The sequence below is a fragment of the Peromyscus leucopus genome, chromosome 10 (genome assembly GCF_004664715.2).
Source record: "Peromyscus leucopus breed LL Stock chromosome 10, UCI_PerLeu_2.1, whole genome shotgun sequence".
NCBI classification, from domain to species: domain Eukaryota; kingdom Metazoa; phylum Chordata; class Mammalia; order Rodentia; family Cricetidae; genus Peromyscus; species Peromyscus leucopus.
The window spans coordinates 63,691,580-63,710,837 of record NC_051071.1 but is presented as its reverse complement, the minus strand read 5'-3'; the positions used below and the strand labels follow the sequence as shown (position 1 = coordinate 63,710,837).

Below are 19,258 nucleotides of genomic sequence, written 5' to 3'. Positions count from 1 at the left end.
TTTAAGAACATAGGTAAAAGTAAAATGTGTCCTTAATGTATTATAATTATTCCTATACATTCAATAAAAATAATATTATAAACTAATATCAGAAATACTGGTATAAGTCAACTTTTACATTTCATAAATCCATACTATACAAACTATTTTACTATTTTTTTGTAACTTCCCTTCACTATTTTAATCTTTCTAAATGCTAAGATTACAGTAATATTCATTTTCTCCCCCCCCCACTGTTACCTATTCTTTAAAAAAAATTTTTTTTACTTTCTTCAACTTTATCTCCCAACCTTCCCATCGAATTATCTGCTCCTTAAATGATTAATTTCTCGGAGCCCTTCTTTATTCTTTGCATGAATAGCATCCTACTCTTTATTCATGTATTCAGCACAGTCTTCCTATGTCTTGGAGGATTCCGCTCTATGTTCTTTGAAGTTTTCTCCTGCTCCATGCATTCCTATTCCTTTGAGTTTCCTTTTCTGTTTCTCTCTGACTTCAGCCTCCCATGCTGGACGATTTCATCAAAAGCCTCACGATGCTTGGTTGGTCATTCATATTTAATAATGAGCCACTAGGAATCTGATTTTAAGCTAGCACACCACGGGGTGGATTGGTAGATTTTATCAAGGAGTATTTGGGCAAAAAGCCAAAATTGTTTAAAGATTTTTTTTCTTTAATAAGAAGAGTTTTTGTTTTTGTCAAGAGAGGGTCACTATGTAGCCCAGGCTAGCCTCAAACTCACTATTTCACTATGTAGCCCAGGCAGGCTTTGAATTTGCAGTCTTCCTCAGCTTCCCAAGTGCTAGGCTTACAGGTATGGACTGCAAACCATACGCTTCTGCCTCACACTTCTCATTAGTTGCTTTACAGGCTGAGTTGCTGCAACAAACAGGCCAAGGAACACAGTGACTCAAACCAGTTAGCTCTTTATTTCTAGTTTAACATCACGACCGTTCATAAACAGTGTAGGAAAGTAGACCCTGGAATTCCTTCATCCTTAGCAAATGCTTCGTCTTTCTTCCCTTTCCTCCTTCATTGCCTCCCTTCCTTCCTTGTGCATGAGTGTGTTCAGATGGGTGAGTGTGTATGCATGTGTAAGTGTGTCTGTGTGTGTGAGCACACATATGAAGTCTATAGGTCAACTTCAGGAATTGTTCTCATTGGCCCAGAGTTTGCTGAGTACACCACCTGTGAGACCCCAGGGATCCACCTGTCTGCCTCTTCAACACTAGGATTACAACCATGCACACATATCAGGCTCCTCTGTGTGTGTGGAGGAGGGTTCTTGGGCTCGAACTCAGGAACTCATGCTTGCAGACTAAGGACTTTAATGACTGAGCTACCCCATCGGCCCCTTTTGATTTGATATTATGCATACATGCTGATTGGTTTGGATCAACTTGACCCAAACCTAGACAGATCTGGGAGGAGGAAATGCTTAATGAGAAAAAAGTTTTTATAGACTGTCCTGTAGGCAAGTATGTAGGGTACTGTCTTGATTAATGGTTGATGTAAGAAGACCTAGCTCACTGTGGGTGGTTGCCATCCCTGGGCTCATGGTCCTGGGCTATATAGAAAGAGCTGTGCACGCCATGGGGAACAAACAAGCCAGTAAGCAGCTCTCCTCCATGGCCTCTGCTTCCATTCCTGGTTCCAGGTTCCTGCCTCGAGTTCCTGCCTTGACTTCCCTTCATAATGGACTGTGAGAACAACATGTAAGCTAAAATACCGCCCCCTCCAAGTTGCTTTTGGCCATTCCGCCCCCCCCCAAGACAGGGTTTCTCTGTGTAGTTTTGGTGCCTGTCCTGGATCTCACTCTGTAGACCAGGCTGACCTCGAACTCACAGAGATCTGCCTGCCTCTGCCTCCCGAGTGCTGGGATTAAAGGTGTGTGCCACTACTGCCCAGCTGGTCATGGTGTTTTATCCCAGCAATGGGAGCCCTAAGACAGAATGGAAGCCAGAACCATGCTACATCCTCCATTACATCTCCTTTCACTTTGCTGTTCCAGGATCCTAAGGTTCTTGGCCCTGTGGCTGAGGCCTCCTCTTCAGCACCAACACATCCAACCACAGAAGAGAGAGAAAACACAAGGACAGCACGTTTCTTCTAATGAATGTAGCGGGTTCCGGACTCAGCCTCTGGAGATGGGGGTAGATGTCTGGATAGAGTCTTTATGTAGGCAACTGTGTTCTTGTCCAAAATGTGAGAGGATTCTAGCAGTCAAAAGAGAAAAGGGAGACTAGACATTGGGGAGCATTGGAGCCTTCTCTCAACTTGGCACTTTCAAGTGTCAGCATCCTCAGGTTTCCCAGGGTTTTGATGGTGGGTCTCCCAGCATCTCACCCCACCTGCTAGGATGCTGGTAGTCACTGTGCTGTGCATACACTTTCACCTACCCCCAATCTCACTAGGTCGTCTTCTTATCCCTGGCCTCCCATTCCGAGTCTCAGTCTGGTTGCTCTCTGATTTTGTTTTTCCAGAGGACAGGTTTCATATTTCACATGGTACAGAGATCTGGTTAGCCATCTGGATGGAATGGGGGAGAGAAATGGGCCCAACTGTGCGTGGGACAGAACTCCCTGAATCCCCATTCACAGCCTCCCACCCATCCTGGACGCTTGTCTTTCTTGAACTCTCTTCTTGGGCCTTTCAGGGGTTCTTGGGGTGATGTTGAAGCTTGGCCACCACTTGCGCTTGGGCACAGTTCCTCTGCCACTTTTTACCCCACAGATGCTGGCTCAGGGTTGAACATGCCTCCTGGCCTCATTAAAGACAGAGCTTGTATTTCTGTTCTTTACTCTCTCCATTATTTAGGAGAGTCTGAAGAAGAGGAGGAAGTGAAAACAGCTTGGCTCCATTACCTCCAGAACTGGAAGCTTACAATCCGTATGCGATGCTCTCATGGGAAATTTTATCTGAAGCCACAAATATCCATTTGCTTAAAATAAGGACGGTTTTATTTCCAATTCATCCTGTGGGTGTATACTCATGCTCTCCACAAAGTAACCACTAATTGTATTTCATCTGAAGTGATCCTTAAAAAGCTTATTGGCAATGATATCCAAGCTCACAATGGTGAAGTCAACCCCCCCTACAATCACTTACTAAATCTATATTGAATTTCTCTACTTCCTTTCAAATGACCTTCACAAGTATTCTAATTATGACACAGATAGATTCGGGCTATCGTATCTTTATTTGTAGATCAAAATAAAGTAATTTAGAGAGAGTCTTCTCCTATAAAAAAACGTTAAGGAACTTAATATGAGGCACCTATTTATCCCAAAAAGACAGTTTAGGAACAAAGCGTGCCTTATATATCAACATGGAAAAAGCTGGGGTCTTTTCCATTTCCTACTTTCCGCTCATTGTTTGGATCTGAAATGTTCCCCATGTGTTATTGGCTGGACCCCCAAATCTGGGCACTGCTGGTAGGCTACGCCTTGTGGTAAGTCTTCAGGCTGCTGGAAAGATGCCCTTGACAGGGACTGAGGCACCCAGTCTCTCTTTCTCTCTATCACTTCCTGACTGATAAAAAGAGTTCTGCTCCATAACACACTTGAGCCATGATATGACTCTGCAGGCTCGAAGCAACAAGGCATACTGACTGTGGACAAAAACACACCTTTGCTCTTTTAAAGTCATTTCTATAGCAACGGAGACTCCACTAATCCATGCACAGACCGCTCTTCAGCTTCTTCTGTATCCAGCTCCTGCTTACCTGTCGATGAACCATCTCAGCTGTTGCCTCCTACAAGAAACCTTTCTTGACTGCCCCCCAGCACACTTCCAAAGGCCGGTCTGCTGCTGCACCCCTGTGTTTCCATAACACCCAGATCTACCCTAACAGCATCTACCATATGTAATCAATGGCTACATGTGTCAACCACCATCACTATACCATGTGCTCCTGCAGGGCAGGGTCCATGTCTTGTTTATCTTGACATTCCCATGTGACAAAGCACGGAGCACAAAAGCCCTGCCACCAGCAGCCACACTGAAGAGGGGCTAAGGAGGACTCTGTGCGCACTGTGGACAACAGTCTGCTGCTCTCTGTGTAGGCGGATCAGACACACAGGGGAGCATGGCCACCACTGGAATGACAGCTTTGACTTAGACGGAACCTCCGGCTGAGAATGAGCTGTTGTCCATGCTGAAGATGGTTCCTTCACTGCTCCACACTCCAGGTGCCAGGACGCTGGCCACCTGCTAGAGTGTGAGACATCCTTGTCTACAGCCACAGTGACCATGCGAATGGACTTAACCACAGCTGCACTGACGGAACACCTAGATTCAGGAGTAAGGTTCAGAGACGTAGAGACACAGCCTGAGGTAGCAGAAGACACACCCAAGAACCTTCTGCTGCCTTCAACTTTAAAGACCAGGCACACAGTTACATAAAGAGAAGAACGCCACTAACTGAGCCTTGCTTAGAACTCATTGGTCTTGCCGGGGGGATGGGGGGGTGGGGGTGGGGTGGGGGGGTGGGCGCCCCCCCCCCCCCCCCCCCCGGGGCTTGCACGCCTTTAATCCCAGCACTCAGGAGGCAGAGCCAGGCGGATCTCTGTGAGTTCGAGGCCAGCCTGGGCTACAGAGTGATTTCCAGGAAAGGCGCAAAGCTACACAGAGAAACCCTGTCTCAAAAAACCAACCAACCAGCCAACCAAATAAACAAACAAACAACACCAAAAAACAAACAAACAAAAAGAACTAAATGGTCTTCTAGGACAAAGAGAGGTATAACACAAAACTAAGAGGAAGGTGCTGAGAAGTTGATTCCTGAAAATTATCTCTCTTAGGGTGCCTGCCTCCCCCAGCCTCGATCTTCGTCAGATGCCACCCTGCCTCTATCAGTCACCATGCGCTACAGTGACTCTGGCATGTCTCATTCAGAGTACTTTCTGTGGCCTGATCAGATGTCATTACAAGCCATTTACTATAAGCCATGTCCTACACCTCTTGAGATAAGGAAGCATCTACATATTTAATACATGAATATTTTAACCTCATAACTCTGTGTTCTCTAATACATGCCTGGATCATAATTGGTGAGTAATTATTTTAAAAAAAGTGGAATTAAATGTTCTGAAACCTAATTGCCTTCCAGAAGGTCTGTAGTAAGGTCTAAGTTTAGTAATTCATGATTTCACCTGATTTACTTCACACATGAACATGTAGGCAAAACACAGGGCTGTGTAAAGTTGTTGGTTTTGCTTTGGGACAGGGTCATACTATGTAATCCCGGCTGGCCTGGAACTCACTATGTAGACCAGATTGGCTTCAAACTCACAATGATCTGCCTGCCTCTGTCTCCCGCTTTGTGAGATTAAAGGTGTGTGCCACCACACTGGCTCCATATGTTCATTTTTAGAGTTACAAGACTGTAAGTTTGGAGGTGTTTGTAAGATAAAACTTAACTTTGGAATGGCATTCTTAACACACAGGTGGTGGGGTCAGAAGGGGTAGGTCCCAGACTGTCCTGAAGCTCAGAGCTAATTGACTCTCATGGTGGTTGACTTGGGTTTCACAAAGGTTGAATTTTACCTAACAGCATTCCTCTTCTACATTTAGATACTTTTTTAGGTGCAAAAATGATTCCAATTTCCTCCAGGTCTGGTGCTGCTTAAATGCATTTAGAAAACCGTTAAGTCATTGCTCATTTTAGTTAAACTTGAGAAAAAGGGAGGATTGGATGCCTCTTCTTGGTCATTCTTGTATGAAAATGGAGCAGGTGGTATCGCTGTACAATAGAGGTCCATTTGCACATCTGTAAGTTAAGCATGATGACAATCATATCACAAGGACATGGAGGATGAGTCCTGTTCAACACATTGCCTCTGCACCATGGGTTCTGGCACATCTTCATAGAACTTGCCTCCATTTTAATAAAATATGGATCTAGGCTGAAGATATTTCTGTCTTTTTTTTTTAACTTCATACAAGGCAACTTTTCTTATAAAGAATTTCTCAAGGCATCACAGCATAGACATTATGAAGTTTTAAAAACCATTGGGAAATGTAAGGTCTCTCTGCTCAAGAGGAGACTTGTAGATGTCTTTCTGGTTTCTCTCCACTCTGCTCCAACCTCACTCAACTCTGAGAGTTAAGAAGCCCCACCTCTTCACTGTGCCATCCCTCCTCTGCCTCAAGAAAGGACAAGAAGCCGAAATAATTGGGCTGCAAGTCCAAAGACAACTCATCCTTTACCTGCTGGACTGCAGCGGGTAAGGGAGAAATGGACAAAGATGATTAAAAAATATTTTAAGGTAGGAGTCCAGGAATAAGGTTTCACGCTACAATCCTGTCTTTAACTCATTTTGTACTACAAAATAAGGGAGAAGTGAGCTTTTCTTGTTAGTGTTGTAAAGGAAGACAGGTATCTTTTCTTAGCTTTTTGTTGTTCATAGCAGAGGCACCTGTAACAACAAATAGATTCGCATACAAAATCAACATAAGGATTACGTGGGATGAGAGCCTTCATAAGGAAGTAAAGACCCAAAGGCACAGGAAGTGTGTTTCTGTGTAAGCTGCCGAGGAGGAGGACAGGCGTGAGGAACATGATTGGGGAGAGTGTGATCTCTCTCTCTCTCTCTTTTTTTTTATAATTTTTTTTAAAATTTTATTTTATTTTATTTTATTTTACAATACCATTCAGTTCTACATATCAGCCACGGTTTCCCCTATTCTCCCCCTCCCACCCCCTCCCCTTTCCCCCAGCCCACCCCCCATTCCCACCTCCTCCAGGGCAAATCCTCCCCGAGGACTGCGATCAACCTGGTAGACTCAGTCCAGGCAAACTCTTTTCTCACATACCAGGATGCCATAGTTTGGGGGTGCACATCCCGAGTCCTGCAGTATCCTAAGGTAAGGTGTCAGCACCCTTGTCTCATCCCTCACTTTGGAATCCACTTCATAATAACTCACTTCCTGTCCTTTCTCTCCAGCTCCCCCCATAAAACTCAGGGGACTTTCACCAAGGTAGGTCTGATAAGGAAGGCCCATAATCTTGATGATCAGCTCAGCGGCCCTGCGCTTGGCAGCCTGGCAGGCTCATCTGGCAGTGCGCCACAGTGGTTTCAGTTTTTCAAACATGTCTTTCTTTGGGCCTTGGCCTCCTCACTGCGACTCTTTCCTCGGACGCCTGCCTGGATGCCTTCCACTCACGTGTTCGGTGGAATACCGCTTCCTCCGTGATAGTTACCCAGCTGCTATATAGTTAGTGTTTTCTTTGACCTCGAACTTCTCTTTCACGATACCACTGCTGTATTTATTTTAGTGACTGTTTAATATCTATCTCTACTAGCGAAAGAACTGCTCTCTAAGGGCAGAGCTCACTGTAAAGTACCACTGCTGTGGTTTGGATAGCGCCCCTCCCATGCCCCCAAAGGAAGACTCATGTGTGGTTGAGTCACGAGGGCACTGACTTCACTAGATTATTCCATTGGTGAATTCATACTGAATGGGCTATTCGGAGGAGGGGCCTGGTGACAGACAGATCACTGGGCGCATGTTTTTAGAGTGTCGTTGGAACTTTCTGTCTCTCGTTTCCAGGTTACCATAAGACAAGCAGCTTCCTCCATGACCCTTCCAAAAGGGGTCACAGCAATCCATATTCCAAACTTTGTGATTTTCCCAAATCCCCACCCACACCACATTGTGTCTTTTCCTCTCTAATGGATGTGGTCTAGGTGTTACACACTTTTTATGTTTTTAGGACAGCAACAGCTGTCATATGACATCAATTCCTTTTCTATTTACCTTCTAACTCTTCTTGTGCCACATTTTATAGCCCCCAAATTTTAAATTATGTCTGGTCAATCTAGTGCGTGTGTGTGTGTGTGTGTGTGTGTGTGTGTGTGTGTGTGTGTTTTCCTTTGCAGTTGTTTAGACCTTTGCTTTAAAAGTTGGATGTGCTGCCAATAATTAGCATTTGTGGGTGTGGTTGGAATCTAAGAACGTGATGTGACCTTCAATTAGTACTTTGCAGTCAGTGTCCAAGGAGACTGTATACTTGTGTGATCTAGAGAGGTGATTTGTCTGATGCCTCCATTCAGAGGGAGATTCCACTTCTCAACAAGCTCAGCCCTACTGATGGAGATGTGAGCTGGAACTTAATGAGCCGGTAACATCACAGAGTTTGCTAATCCTGCTCTTGGCCCTCCTAGGAAATGAGTAACCTTGATAGTGATCTTTCCAAAGACATCTCACAAAATGAAAGTTTCAAAGTTCTATAGTATGCCACTATTTCTAAACAGAATCCGTAAGTGGTTTTATGCAAACTCAGGCATCCCCAGCTTAAACGCCTTATCTTCTTCTGACGAAAGCGCTGACTTGATAAATACCCCTCGATTTATTGCTTTATGACACTTAGTCAGAAACGAGGGAATAGGTGCTTTTACCGTTTCCCCTCCCCCCACTTTATCTCCTGTAGTTCTATTTTTATCTATATGAAAACAGGGTAAGGCATTTCATTTCTTTTAAATCTACCGCTTGCAGTCCATCATATCATAACCCGTGAATACTAACGACTTACTGAAATCCTGGCTTGGAACACAACCGCATCTGCTCTATGAATCCGAGCGGAAGACAAAGCAAAGGGCACATCGTGCCTGGGAGAAGACCAGGGAGTTCCCGGGGCCTCAACAGGACCAAGATTCCAACTGCTGAGTATTTTCATGTTGATCTTCCATCTACATTCTAGCTGTCCACTGAAACCCTCCCACTTGAACTCACACCATGCCTAATTATGTTACATGAGAGCAAACTGATCAACATCTCCACCATTTCCCAATTTCTGGTATGATTGTGGCCTTAGATGTAGTTAACTCTGTTTCTACACAGTTTTGAATTCTATTCACACCTTCATCATTCCTCTCTATGCCTCTAAGCTTCACTATCCCCCCACCTTCTTCTCTTCTTTTTTTCTTTTCTCTCTTTCCATCCCCCTCTTTCCCTCTTTCCCCTCTCTGTCTCTCTGCTCTCTTTCTTTCCTTTTGAGCCAGGGTCTCACATAAGCAACTCTGGTTGGCCTGGAACTCTCTATGTAGACCAGGCTGACCTTGAACTCATAAAGATCCACCTGCCTCTGCTTTCTGAGTTTTGAGATTGTATGTCCCACCATGCCTGGCCCATATTCCCCCCTTTCTGCCACATAAATTTTAATTGTACCCAAGTTGAAGAATTGATGGATTCATGACATAGTGTGTACACATGTTTGTGGTAGCATTATTGACAACAGTAACAACAATCTAAATGTCTATTAATTGATAACTGAATAAAATAAACATGGTATAGAGCCATGGTGTGGAGTATTGTTCAGTCATAAATATATATGTATGTATAAGTAATATATTAATATATATAAGTATATATGTATATAAGTAGATATGCATATATAATTATTATATAAGTATATATAATATACTTATACATATATAAGTAATAATTATAAGAGAAGAGGTTATGAGCTTGAGAGGGAGAGGAGGAAGGCACATGAGGTGGGAGGGAGAGGTGGAAATAATGTAAAATACTCATGTGAAACTTATGAGAACTCAGACACTACACTAAAAGTATGACATTATCGAACAAAGTAGAAAACTGGACTCAATAAAAAATTAAGACTCCTCCTCAAAAGGCAATGGTGAGAGGGGCTTAGGAGGTGGCTCAGTCAGTAGAGTGCTTGTACGAGTATGAAGACCCGAGTTCAACCCCCCAGAACCCACATAAAAAGCAGCAGCACAGCCCATAATACCAGTGCTGTGAAGGCTAAAACGGCAGGATCTGTGGGCTTCCTAGCTGGCCAGCCTGGACAAACTGCTGAGCTCCAGGGTCATGAAAGATCCTGATTCAAAAAACCAGTGAAGACTAACTGAGGGAGACACCTGTTGATCATAGACCCCAACACATGTGCACATACCTGCGACATGCATGTGCACACACACGAACATGTGTATGCGTACACATACACACAGAGAGACAATAAATAGTAATAGAATGAAACGACACATCACAAACCAGGGGAGCATATTTCCACTTCCTAGCCAAAATAGATTTCAAAGTCCTAAATTCAAAAATAAAATAAATAACCCAACTGAAAATGGGAAACTATTTGAGTGGATACATTATACATACACAAATAAATAAAGGCTGCACATACTGGGTGATGACAGAGATGTAGAGGGAGGGAACTCATATTTAAGAATGCAATTTTGGAAAACACTCTTGGTGGTTATTTAAAAAGTTCACCATACACCTGTCCTACCACGTGATCCAGCCAATTCAGTCCTAAGTATTTACTCTAGGGAAATGAAGACACACCCAAGAGGAATGAATGGCTTGTACGAGAATGTTGCAACACCTTCAAAAGGACAACAATCCAAAGTCCGTCAGTAACTTCACATACAAACTAGTACATCCAAATTTATGGACCACTACATGGCAATAAAAAGGACCGAACTATTGTATACGCAAAAGCATTGGTCACTCTCAAGTATTCAAAATAACTGCATGAGTTAAGGAAGATCTATACAAGAGAGAACAGCTGATTTTTTAAGACCTATGATTTCAACGTGTATACTTCTAAAAAAATATAAGCCCATCTTTAGTGATAGGTAGAATATTGGAGGGTGCATTACGAAACGTGAGGAGCAGTTATAGAAATAAGGGAAGGAATGAGGAGGAGGGTTACATGTCCGTACTGTTAAGACAGCGGGGCTTGGTTTTCATTTTTCTCCATGTTTCTAACCTATTCTAACTTTTTATTTAACTTGGCAGCATGGATATTTTCTACATGTACCATTCATTCATTATCTCAGTATGTGAAACAGAACTTTTGATATTTGCATTCATTTTACAAACAAGTAATTTGATTCATAAATATTTGTTGAGCACCTACTATTGGCCAGATGTTTTGCTACAAGTTGGTTATGTATTACTGGGTGATATCCACTGTCCTAGCCCTGTAGCACTCAGGAAAATATCCATGCTGCCAAGTTAAAGAAAAACCCAGAATATCAATCAATCAATCAATCAATCAATCAATCTCTCTATCTCTGTGTAGCTGTCTCTGTGTATTTATACATATATAAAAGATACTCCTTGACTGATGTGAACTATTTTCTAAAAGATTTATCACCAGTTGAAAGTAACTCAAGTTGAAAGCACATTTGAGAACTAAATACCGTAGCTGAGCCTAGCAGATCGCTTACATTAGACTATGGATTTATAATAAAGTACTGGATGCCTCACATAATTAGATAAGTTCTGCACTGAATAAACAAATAAACAAAGCAATGTGAAACAGAAAAATCAGAAGTTAATCAGAAGTTGGGGAACTAAAATGGTTCTACTTATGGATTATATAATATCTCGGTATTTAAGGACATGAAAAAGAAATCAGAAGTTTAGCAGAAATCGTCTCTGGAATCAGCAATTTTCTTCCCTTTTCTACTCTATTTTCTAAGACTATTGACTAGATTTCTCAGACATTTTTATAGGAATGCACAAGACACAGAGATGATGGTAGCTCTGATGTCCACATACTAAGACAGTCTCTCGTCTGCCAGGAATGTGGGGGATATTCACCGACTGATGCAGAATGCTGCATCACACATGCCAGCAACACTCACACATGTTCTTGTATATTTTGTAAGGCCATACACTCACATGAAGTCAGACTGGAAAAGCTGCCAATGCTCCTCTTGTTTTCTTATTTTCAAATACCATCCATCTTACAAACTGCTATTTGAAAGTGTACATGGAAACCTAATGTATATGAGAGGCTGAGCTCAGCCCCTGGGAGAGATCCTCAGTGGTGAGTGTCTAAGAATCGCTGTTTGAAGACTCGGCATGGTGATGCACACCTTTAATCCCAACTCTAAGGAGGCAGAGGCAGGTGAATATATATATATATATATTATATGTATATATATATTATATGTATATATTACATATATGTGTGTGTATATATACCCATCATACACACAAAGGAAGGAAGGAAGGAAGGAAGGAAGGAAGGAAGGAAGGAAGGAAGGAAGGAAGGAAGAAAAAAGAAACACCATTGAAGCTGGGCATTGTGTCCTAGAGTTATTGTCCCAGCCCTTGCCATGAGTTCAATCAAGGCCATCCTGGGCTACAAAACCTGAAGAAAAAAAAATCTGTTTGAAAACCATTCATTATATAGAAAAAGAAGCTGTGGTGAGGCCATAAGTCAAGAACACGCAGCGCCAAACCTTCTAATCATGATTTAATCTTTTCCAACACTCACTGCCTTTCAAACAGACTTTTCAAATAGCTCTCCCATTTAAAAACACAAGCTGTCTTTTGCACCACAGTGTCCCCAACACAGGCCAGCAGTGCTCAGTACATCTTAGCAACTGAATAACTGATACATACCTGTAATTCATCTGGAGAAGGCCAGATTCCCACCCAATTACATACAGAAAAAGCCACAAAGTGCTGTGTATAGAGGAAGCTAAGGGCCATTTCTGTCTCCATACTCCATACACAAGCCTCCTTCGCTGGAGCCAAGTAGTAGGAAGGAGATGAAACCAAAGCTACTGGTCTACCTGATGAACTTCAAACAGGAAGAAAACCCACATTTAAAGTTCCTACCAGAGCGTTTAAGGTGCTGGGCAGACAGGTGGGGGAAAGGTGGACTAAACAAGCCAAAAGGGAAGCTAACAGACATGACGAAGTAGTAAGCAGTAGGTCTGTGGGTCGCAGACAAACACAAAGGAGGCATTTTTACTGCTAGGCAGTCATGTATCCGCTGTTTCCCATCCTGGTAAAGGCACTTGAGGCTGAGAGATGGAGTGAGGCGTCCAGAGGGAGCCAGAGCCATCCAGAGGCATCCATGGAGGGAATGAACCTGAATCAAGCCTGTGGGCTGTGGCACATACTTTACCCTGGCTGAGTCTATACTATATAAGGTCTATATAAGGTCATCTTCCTCATATTCACAGAGTTCTCTGCAGTACATATTGATGCTCATAATGTAATCACAAGATGGTATTTGTGTCAGTCAGTGTACACCCTGTTGGACATACAGTGTAGCCTTTCTGTAGGTTTTCATTATGTTTGAGGTATTCACAATTGGAAATCCTCGTGTGGCACAGGACTGGCATTCATTCTCTCATTCATTCACACAGTTCTTAGTTCATTCAGGCTACTGCAACAAAATACCTACGGACTGGGTAATGTCTGAATGATGTAAACATAGTTCTTACAGGGTCCGAGACTGCATCACACACCTTAACATGTAATTATGTTTAGTGAGGTTTGCACTTCACACTTCATGGGTGAGGTGCCAGAAAAATTGGTGTCTTTGTGGGTCCCCTTCTTCACAGATGGTGTGGCTTCGCTCTGAGTCTTCATATGGCAGAACGTCATAAATGAACTCTGTTCCTCCCAAGAAGACAAAGGACAAAAGGTCCCAGATAGTTTTCTCCAGGCTCTTTGTACAGCATGGCTTCCATTGATGGACATAGAGCCTTCCTGACCTAGTCATCTCCAGCAGGCTCTGCCTTGAACCTTGGGGTTCAAGTTCTTGTATGTGACTTCTGAAGCAAACATTCAAACAATAAATGAAGCAAGCCTCCATGGCTAGTCTATCCCAGACACTTAGCTTTGCTCAGGCCTCTGAGCGGTCTTCCCCATGCTGACCACCTAACTGTCACGGCCATCTCCCACCTCTGTAGAGAACTTTAGTTACGATTTTCAATCATGTGTCATATCTCTTCTTGTTTTACCCTCAGGACATCTTCATGACTTGTACTTTGACATTTGACAGGAAGGGGAATTTCAGCATGAAGATGTTAACTATTGACTTCGTATCTCCCAGGTAATAAGCAGGAGGGCTGAAACAGAAGGCCTGGATTTGGGAGTTTTTAGTCAATGACTCTTCTATGACAGTTTAAGACACACATGACTCCCATTGTCCTCTGGATAATTCTACAGCCTCAGGGTGGCCTCTTTCTCCTTCTCCATCCTTGAGTATACATGAGAGTTTGGCTGTTGATTCAAAGGTTGGTAACAGAGCCTGGGCAGTTGACTCAGTGGTTGAGGTGCTTGATTCATAATTGTTAGGGCCAGAGTTCAGATCTGAAAACCCATGTCAATGGGGGAGGACTTTGGGAGGGGAGAGCCACTTTGCCTATAATTCTAGTCTCCAAAAGTGGAGGAGATAATATTCCCCAGAGCAAGCTGGCTAGCAAGACAAGCCATATGGGCTAGCTCTGGTTTTGACTGAGAGACCCTGCCTCGGGAATAGCAAAGACAGAAGAGTGATTGGGGACAATGGCTGGTGTCAGCCTGAGGCCTCCATGTGTATCTACACACAAAGCGTATGAACATGGACATGGAGAACGGACCCTAAATGGGATATACGGTATTCCACCCATCTTCCCTCAAGGCTCAGGGATCTATGAGGAAGAGGGATGGATTCTAAGAGCCGTGTGACACCAAGGAAACTGTTTCCTAGATGCAGCAGGGCAGCTGCACGCACAAAATCACAACAATTGTGATAACATCTGCAAGACCTGCATGAGCTCAAGGGAGACAAAATCCCAAAAGAGAGTGGGAGGGTGGGCGTGGAATCCCATTGCTGCCTGAGGAGCTGCTGGCATTTGGTAGCTGCTGGGAGAGGGAGAGTCGGTTTTCTTTAATGATATGGCCCCCCAGTAGGCAGATCACAGGCCAGGATAGGCCTGACTCCCAAGGCTAGCGGAGCAACCCAAACTGGACTTGACGGGGAAATATAAGACATTGATAACTCAAAGTGGGGTGGAAAGGGATGGGAGGGTGGTTATGGGAGGAGCTGGGGAGGATGAATATGTTCAAAATCCATTGTATGGAATTTTCATAGAAGAAACATGGTTTAAAAACCAAAACAAAGCAACAACATGGAGAAAGGAAAAAGTATATATATGTGTGTGTGTGTGTGTACACATATATACATATGTGCATATATATATGTATATATATATTTGTCCCATCATAGCATCTCTGCCATGATGCTCTGCTTTATCTCAGCCCCAAAACAACAGATCCAGACAAAGCTGGGTATAAAGCTCTGGAATTGCAGGCCAAGATGAATCTTTCTGGGTTTTTGTTTGTTTGTTTGTTTTTTCATTAGTTCTCTCAGGTAAAATGTTCACAGAAACGAAAGTCTCACTGGCACAACCACTCACATTATGAGCTACAGCTAACAGAAGGCTCTAACTCTCTTACCACAGAATGTAGAGAACAGTTTCAGGATTTTGCTGACTCAAAATCACCATAATAAAATGTAGTGTCCCACAGCCTTCTGAGGCCATTAAAGGACAAAGCTTAATTGAACAAGCAGAAAAGAGCCAAGAGTACAGTTTCTTAAATTCGTGTTTCTCCGCTCTCATTCTCAGGAGCCATTATGCAGTGAGATACCAGGAGTGAAAAGATCTAAATCAACCAAGCTCACACCCAAAGCCCTACATCCCCCTCAAACGTGCATCTAACAGGATGGTTTGATCTCATTTAATTCACCAGTCATCAAATACCCACAATACACCTCTGTAGGGCCAGCTACAGTGTTGGTTTCAAGGAATCAACAATTCCCCATCATAGCAGTGGTTTCCACCTTTTAATTTTTATTTTATTTGTGTGTATGTGCATGTGCAAGCATGTATGTGTGTGCATGCACACACGAGCATGTACATGCCACAAATGTGTGTGGGGAGGTCAGAGTACAACTTTGGAGAGTTGGCTTGTCCCTTCCACCATGGGTTCCAGGACTTGAACTCAATGGGGCCATCCATCTTGCTGGATGAGTTTCTTCCCTTTAAAAACAGGATTCTAACCCATTGTGATTACATGTGAATAAGAAGGCCCGCCCTTGTAGCTTCTTCCTGTGTGGCTCTCTGAATACTATCTCACAAAGCCCAATGTTTCATCTGCAAGGCTCATCCACTCACACATGCCCTTCATTTTCTGATGCTACAGAACAATAGTTATTAAATGAACAAGGAAAGAGGCTAAGAGTAGTCAGAACGCTGCTTCCCCAGCCAGTGTCTGGCCATTAGCACCAGCTTGAAGATGTAGCTTCAGAAAGTGAATTTCATCTAAAAATGGAGATGTCCTCACATTACACGGTGTATTTTATGAAAACATTTCATAACTACCAATGTTCTGATCATGACGCACTCCCCCCAACAGGTACCCAACGTCAGACCAACTTGACATGTTGATCGACTTCACTAACTTGCCATTCCTGTCTCAGTATCCCAATGACAAACTAAAGACAGTCCTGAATATTTTTTACTTAGCCAAGTATAAGACCTTCTATTTTTCTTTGTAGGAAGAATCGTCTTGAGACTCAAAATCAAGTATCAAAGTACAGTAAAAGGGGGACTTGGAGAAGAAACAGAAGATGATGGAATCAAATCAAAGGCAGATGCTACTGGAACGTGGTGGGCAGAATTCAGATAAGAGAATAACTTGAGCCTAGGAGTTGAAGACCAGCCTGGGTAATACAGGGAGAGGCTCAAAATGAAGAAACAACAGAACAAAAGCATTCAGTCAGATGCCTGGATTCCACACATTCGTCATGCTGAGAGGCAATCACACATGAAAAGCTGTGTATTTAATGTCCTCACAGGAGGAATAAGAACATAAACCAAGTAGGTGGTTCATGGGAGTAATCCCAGCACATGGAAGATTGGGGCAGAAAGATTACGTGAGTTCAGGGACAGTCTGAGTCACAGAGTAAGACCCTGTTCCAGAAATGATATAGCAACATCAATAACATGAAGAACCTCAGGAGGACCCTGAGGGGATGGCATGAGACTTGAAAACCCTTGATACCCAGCCTCCACATGATCTGATGCCAACTGAGGGCAGCTGGTCCCATCCCATAGAAAAGGAGGTCTGATCATGTCAAAAGCCACTCAGTGTCTGCTATTACCTACAGCATCAAGTTCAACTCCCCTTCACAGCACAACGTTCAATCTCTTTCATAAATTAGCGCTAACCTGTAGCCTTCCAGGGGTCTGGACTAACATTCTCATTGCAAACCCCGCACCCAGGCATGCTGGATTACCAGCTAGATTTTTGATGACACAAAGCACTTTCTTTCGTCTTTGTCCAAGGCTAGCCCTTTACCTGGAACTTTTCTTCAGCCCTTTGTTTACTGTTTTTGTTGTTGTTGTTGTTTTGTTTTAAATCTGTCCTTCAAGGAGCAGCTGAAATGTTATACACCCTTTCAGAAGCCTGCCTTCACCTCCCACAGGCAATCTACCAGGGGCCATTGTTCCTAGCGGAGTTCATCCCTCCTTCTGCCGTGCCCACCGGCCTTCCTTTCCTTCAAAACTTTGACTTAGTACATAGCACAGCATCACATTCCTATTCTATTGTCAGTGTGCAATAAATGAATAATCGTCCTTTACAACCAATTCCTTCAAAACTTTGATAGCGTATATGGCATAGCACCACACTCCTATTTGATTGTCAGTGTGTAATAAATGAATAAACATGCCTTACAAGTACCCCAGCTCCTTCCCTAAGGGTTGTGTTCAAAGAATGGGATTTCAAAAAGAATAGCAATAGTCATGATTGTGGGAAAGGGGCAGTCTAGAGAAACAAATTTATCAGCTTTTCTTCATCCCAGACGGTCTTTGAAATTAACATCTTGAATTATTTACACTCCACACCAAGAGCTGCCACGAGGCTTGTCTCCTTCTTCCAACAGGGATCAGCAGGCTTTCCGACCCCTTCAAGTAAAAACAAGTTACCCTCTGGTGTGTGTACCATCTAAACCCTGCGGTCTGTTTCACTGTGTGGCGAGGCCATGGAGAGCCAGGAATCAGCCCCAATAGTAAAGACTTGAAATTGTGTCTTCCTCGCTAAACTGCTGTGCTCACCGCCCAGGAATCTTCCCAATCGTTCTTGGTGTGTGAACGGGGACGTATCTGGACTTACAGAGACACACCAGTCTGTAGAAATACACTTACCAAACGACAGGGACACAGGTGTGGCTGACGGTAAAGGTGCGGACAGGCAGGGGCTGTGTGACTAGCCTCCAGTCCAGCATCTTGCCTGTATGTCTAGAGGTAGGCTGCAGGGTGCCTTTACTCCCCCCCACCCCCAACACACACACTGTTTTCCTTTTCAACCACATATAATCTCCTCCTGTCTTTTCTTGTATTTCTTCCAACATGGATCCCCAATCAGTTCCTTATATCACTTGCCCAAGCAGTACCCTTAGTAGTGTGCCAGGGGGTCATTCATGTTTTCGCAGGTCAGCCTGACCCTTACCCATTGCCTTTCATAACTTTCTACACTTGAGCACCGATCTACTACCGAACGACTGTCTTCTACCTTCTTATCCGCTGGGCAGCCCTGACATTGTAGGACCACGGGCTCAACATATCTGAGCTCAGTACCACATAGCACAGGGAAGAGAAAGATGAGTATACTTGTCCATTATCACGGTAGTTGATCACAGGACCTTGGCCACGGTCTGTTTCCCTAAAATCTGGCTCCCTGCTACTTCCTCCACATCCAGGTGCCACCTCTTTCCTGCCATGTGATTCCCCCTTGATCTTCCACACTGTTTCCAAACCTGTTTCAGATCAGCTAGTGGTCTGGTCCACCGAGCCCTCAAATACAGGTCTCTGAATCCAGGAGGACTTCCTGATTCATTCCTAACTTCCTTCTTGCAGCAGGAAGCAGAGATGAGATGGTGGGGAAAAATCTCTGGTATTCAACCTCAAGGTAAATCCCCAAGTTCACCTGCCCCTCAGAAGGTTCTGAAGTGACCCACCACTGATCCGTTCATATTGTCTCATGTTCAGGACACTGCATTCAGGGCGATCAAGGTTAAAAGGTCGGCCAGGATCCACTGCAACTTCTTGGCCAAATACCAGCAATGATGGCAGATTTATTGTTCTGTGTTTAGCCCAAAATAAATGAAAGGGACAATACCATTATGGAATGTTCCTGTGAGATTCTGCTTGCATTTTTATCCAAAAGCTTTGTAGGACACAAATATTTTTGGCTATTATAAGAAAAAATTTCTATTATAAGAAAAGAATTCGTGCATATTCAAATACCCACCAGTGTTGGGCTGACTTGAGTCTCCCTTGACCCCAACAAAAAGGTGTATTGGACTCTGTACATTTAGATCCTTTGACTGTGACTTTATATGGAGCTAGGATCACTGTAACAGCTATCAAGTTCAAATGTGGTCATTCGGGTAGGCTGTAACCCAGGATAACTGACGTCC

General features: G+C 43.5%; 1 protein-coding gene across 1 annotated transcript in view; it reads right to left on the bottom strand.

Annotated features, from left to right (window-relative positions):
* The window catches only part of Cracd (capping protein inhibiting regulator of actin dynamics), a 226,483-nt gene that overhangs the window by 72,856 nt on the left and 134,369 nt on the right, over positions 1-19,258 (bottom strand). The gene's annotated exons all lie outside the window — the stretch shown is intronic.